The sequence below is a fragment of the Anopheles funestus genome, assembly GCF_943734845.2.
Source record: "Anopheles funestus chromosome X unlocalized genomic scaffold, idAnoFuneDA-416_04 X_unloc_107, whole genome shotgun sequence".
NCBI classification, from domain to species: domain Eukaryota; kingdom Metazoa; phylum Arthropoda; class Insecta; order Diptera; family Culicidae; genus Anopheles; species Anopheles funestus.
Genome location: NW_026045047.1, coordinates 12,223 through 17,500, shown reverse-complemented (window position 1 = coordinate 17,500; position 5,278 = coordinate 12,223). Strand labels below are relative to the sequence as shown.

The 5,278-nt window shown below is 48.8% G+C and overlaps 1 non-coding gene across 1 annotated transcript; it reads right to left on the bottom strand.

The window, feature by feature from the left end:
- Window positions 1-567: 567 nt before the first annotated feature.
- On the bottom strand, window positions 568-725 carry LOC125772759 (5.8S ribosomal RNA). The gene has a single exon (XR_007419614.1). It is a non-coding gene; the product is annotated as a 5.8S ribosomal RNA (ribosomal RNA).
- Between the last annotated feature and the right edge of the window lie 4,553 nt (window positions 726-5,278).

Here is a 5,278-nt window from a genome sequence, read left to right as displayed (position 1 = left end):
GTTGTCCGAATATCACTCCAATAAGGACAACGAGTTCCGCTCGGCATCGTTTTGATTCGATCTCTCAACAACAACTCTCGGTCGACTTGGTCGACTTGGACCCACGATGTCTCCCCCCGAGCATGTCGAGCCAACTGCACCACTATTGTATTGGACAACATGTTCCCCTCGGGCATCGATGGGTTAATCATGCACCACTATTATAAAACCCTTTGACGTTTTCCCCCAAGCACGTTGATCCAGTATTACGACGGATACGGTCAACGAAATCTTGGACATCAAAGAGGTTTTCGATTGAATTTCCCCATGTTTCACAACGTACTCTTAGCGGTATCCTACGATACGTCTCACTCTATTTGTGTGTGTGCGCGTTTACGTGCGTGCGATTTATGCGGTTCACCCCTTTACTTTCAGCGCCCTGCGGTCCCAACAAAGGTCCCGAGCACGCCATTATGCACAGTGTGGAAGCGTGTTTCCCCCACGACACTAGACGGGCTGCTCGCCATAGTGTTCTATTGTGGCACGCTCCACCCTGAAGTTTGGTTTGTTGTATATCAAGGAATTGATAGGCACTCAAGAATGTGTGCATCGGCCGGGTTTAATCGTCCGACGCGCAATATGCGTTCAACTTATCGGTGTTCATGTGTCCTGCAGTTCACATTGTGACGCGCATTTAGCTGCGGTCTTCATCGATCCATGAGCCGAGTGATCCCCTGCCTAGGGTTTTATAGTAAGGTTCCCAATGTAACACAATCCCGGTGGTACGTCCAAAGACTAACTTTCTGACTAAGTTGTCTTTATTACCCAATAGTCCCAGGCCTTGTGACTTGTGGCTCATGTCTACGCCCATGGCCACCATTCGCTAAGATAGTTTTGAAGTCACTTTGAAGGCCCAGGAACAACTCTCTTAGCACATCGGTTAACCTGGCGCCGCAGTCAACTCATGTGCTTGGATCGGATCGAGCTATTGAGTATTGGGCCTGCATACTCGCTCATCCGTATCCTTTGCGTACCGCCCCATGGCCCTTGTATGTCTGCACCACAGCTCCTGTTCGTTCCGTGCCTATGGCCGGATACGTATTGCACATCGGTATACCTGTCGCTACTCAGGCAACTCGTGTGCGTGGATTGGATCGAGAACATGGTGTGTGCCCCATGTTATAATTGATAGTCCATATCCACTTTATAGGTTAAAGTCATAAGTTGTGATTGCACAACCATTCTTCATAAGAGTTTAATCACTCTTCAACTAACTTTCGTTCTGGTGTCTTGGTATCAAATCGCATAAGACACAAGATTCTACTGGCCAAATAGAATCTAGCACATTGGTTAACCTGGCGCCGCAGTCAACTCATGTGCTTGGATCGGATCGAGCTATTGAGTATTGGGCCTGCATACTCGCTCATCCGTATCCTTTGCGTACCGCCCCATGGCCCTTGTATGTCTGCACCACAGTTCCTGTTCGTTCCGTGCCTATGGCCGGATACGTATTGCACATCGGTATACCTGTCGCTACTCAGGCAACTCGTGTGCGTGGATTGGATCGAGAACATGGTGTGTGCCCCATGTTATAATTGATAGTCCATATCCACTTTATAGGTTAAAGTCATAAGTTGTGATTGCACAACCATTCTTCATAAGAGTTTAATCACTCTTCAACTAACTTTCGTTCTGGTGTCTTGGTATCAAATCGCGTAAGACACAAGATTCTACTGGCCAAATAGAATCTAGCACATTGGTTAACCTGGCGCCGCAGTCAACTCATGTGCTTGGATCGGATCGAGCTATTGAGTATTGGGCCTGCATACTCGCTCATCCGTATCCTTTGCGTACCGCCCCATGGCCCCGTCCTTAGAGTTAATGACTAGTAGGCTTAACTCTTTGTATGTCTGCACCACAGTTCCCGTTCGTTCCGTGCCGTGGCCGGATACGTATTGCACATCGGTATACCTGTCGCTACTCAGGCAACTCGTGTGCGTGGATTGGATCGAGCTCATGGGGTGTGTAGAGATTCCATGTTATAATTGCAAGTCCATATCCACTTTATAGGTTAAAGTCATAAGTTGTGATTGCACAACCATACTTCATAAGAGTTTAATAACTCTTCAACTAACTTTCGTTCTGGTGTCTTGGTATCAAATCGCATAAGACACAAGATTCTACTGGCCAAATAGAATCTAGCACATTGGTTAACCTGGCGCCGCAGTCAACTCATGTGCTTGGATCGGATCGAGCTATTGAGTATTGGGCCTGCATACTCGCTCATCCGTATCCTTTGCGTACCGCCCCATGGCCCCGTCCTTAGAGTTAATGACTAATAGGCTTAACTCTTTGTATGTCTGCACCACAGTTCCCGTTCGTTCCGTGCCGTGGCCGGATACGTATTGCACAACAGTAGATACCATCACCTGACGTATCTAACACACCACTATTGTAACTCGTCGTCGAAGGACCTTTCAAGTGCCTGATGGCCAGGGGAGCTCTTACACGGCACGGATACACAGTGATGCTCGCCCATCACAGTGTACAACGATCGAGTTTGCTTAAGTGTCTGGGTACCTACACACCAGACACAATGCAATGGCCACGGATCCACACAAGGCACATCACATGCAGAAAGCTTCACCAGATTATGACACATACCACACTCTTGTAACTCGTCGTCGAAGGGGCGTTCAAAGTGCCTTACGGCTAGGGGAGATCTAGCACGGCACGGAGACACAGTGATGGTTGCCCATCAAAGTGTACAACGATCGAGTTTGCTTTCCGCGCAAGCGTTCTAAGTGTCTGGGTACCTACACACCAGACACAATGCAATGGCCACGGATCCACACAAGGCACATCACATGCAGAAAGCTTCACCAGATTCTGACACATACCACACACATGCAACTCGTCGTCGAAGGGGCGTTCAAGTGCCTTACGGCTAGGGGAGATCTAGCTCGGCACGGAGACACAGTGATGGTCACCCATCAAAGTGTACAACGAACGAGTTGGCTTTCAACAAATTCTGACACATAGCAAGCGAGCGACCGAGCTACACCGAAGGCAGCCCATGGTTGGTCACTCGCGGACGATCATCAGTAATGATCCTTCCGCAGGTTCACCTACGGAAACCTTGTTACGACTTTTACTTCCTCTAAATCATCAAGTTCGGTCAACTTCAGCCATGCCAGCTGCAGCTCACGAAGGAACCGCGGAAGGTAAGCCTCCAGAAACCTCACTAAATAATCCATCGGTAGTAGCGACGGGCGGTGTGTACAAAGGGCAGGGACGTAATCAGCACTAGCTAATGACTAGTGCTTACTAGAAATTCCAGGTTCATGGGGACCGTTGCAGTCCCCAATCCCGACTAGATGGGCATTTTAGTGATTTCCCGTTCCTCTCGGAATGGGGGCGCCTATTGGCGAGAACACGCTGCGACCCACATTGTAGCACGCGTGCAGCCCAGAACATCTAAGGGCATCACGGACCTGTTATCGCTCATTCTCAGCTTGCTAAACACAAGTTGTCCCGCTAAGCAGGGCAAACGTAGCCGACGACCGCCCGTGAAGGCGCCGCCCGGCTGTAACGTCAGGTGCGCCCGGAGGCGCACTGCTGACAGCGTTCTAGTTAGCATGTTTGAGTCACGTTCGTTATCGGAATTAACCAGACAAATCATTCCACGAACTAAGAACGGCCATGCACCACTACCCTTAAATTTGAGAAAGAGCTATCAATCTGTCTTACCTCGATAAGTTTGGACCTGGTAAATTTTCCCGTGTTGAGTCAAATTAAGCCGCAAGCTCCACTTCTTGTGGTGCCCTTCCGTCAATTCCTTTAAGTTTCAACTTTGCAACCATACTTCCCCCGGAACCCGATTTTGGTTTCCCGGAAGCGACTGAGAGCACCGAATAGGGGTAGCGTCTCCCAATTGCTAATTGGCATCGTTTACGGTTAGAACTAGGGCGGTATCTAATCGCCTTCGATCCTCTAACTTTCGTTCTTGATTAAAGAAAGCATCCATGGCAAACGCTTTCGCTTCAGTTGGTCCTACGACGGTCTACGAATTTCACCTCTCGCGCCGTAATACCAATGCCCCCAACTACTTCTGTTAATCATTACCTCTAGGTTTCTGACAAACCAACGAAATCGTATAAACCGAGGTCATATTCCATTATTCCATGCAAGATTATTCTCGGCCAACGCCAACCCCACGGGGGGGCCGGACGCTTTGTCTTAGCCTGCTTTGAGCACTCTAATTTGTTCAAGGTAAATGTGAGTATCTTGAGCACCATGAGGAGCCCGTGCCGGAGTTAACCGGTAGCACGGTACTCGTTCACAGAGTAACGCCCAAGTACACCATTGTGAGTCGCAGCCGTGAGCGCGCGCACGAACGGCCCCGGCGTGTAACCGGGCGCCCGTGGCGGTCACGTGTCTGGACGGGCAATCAACTTCGAACGTTTTAACCGCAACAACTTTAATATACGCTAGTGGAGCTGGAATTACCGCGGCTGCTGGCACCAGACTTGCCCTCCACTTGATCCTTGTTGAAGGATTTATACTCAACTCATTCCAATTATGGACCATCGTTAGAGAGGTCCATATTGTTATTTCTCGTCACTACCTCCCCGTACTGGGATTGGGTAATTTACGCGCCTGCTGCCTTCCTTGGATGTGGTAGCCATTTCTCAGGCTCCCTCTCCGGAATCGAACCCTGATTCCCCGTTACCCGTCGCAACCATGGTAGTCCTCTACACTACCATCAATAGTTGATAGGGCAGACATTTGAAAGATCTGTCGTCAGTCGACAAGCGACCATACGATCTGCGTCCTTATCCAGACTTCAACTCAAGCCGCCCGGAGGCGATTGGTTTAACTAATAAGTGCACCAGTTCAGCTACCCGCGAGGGCAACAGTCCCGGCATGTTGCATGTATTAGCTCTGGATTTTCCACAGTTATCCAAGTAACTAGTGGTAGGATGATCTTGTGAATTATAGCTGTTATACTGAGCCTTATGCGGTTTCACATTCATTTATGTTTGTACTTAGACATGCATGGCTTAACCTTTGAGACAAGCGTATATTACTGGTAGGATCAACCAGAATTCGTTCCACTACAGACACACACTCGCTTAGTGGGAAATAAATTTCCACACAACTCTCTCTCTCTAGAACCATATGGAATGGCTCTTTGGTGTTGGGTAAGGCACCAATTTGTTGGGGTGTAACGGTCACCACCAACTTTAAGTTTGTTAGGGCACAACGGAAACCACTAACTAAACTTTAGGAAACTAAA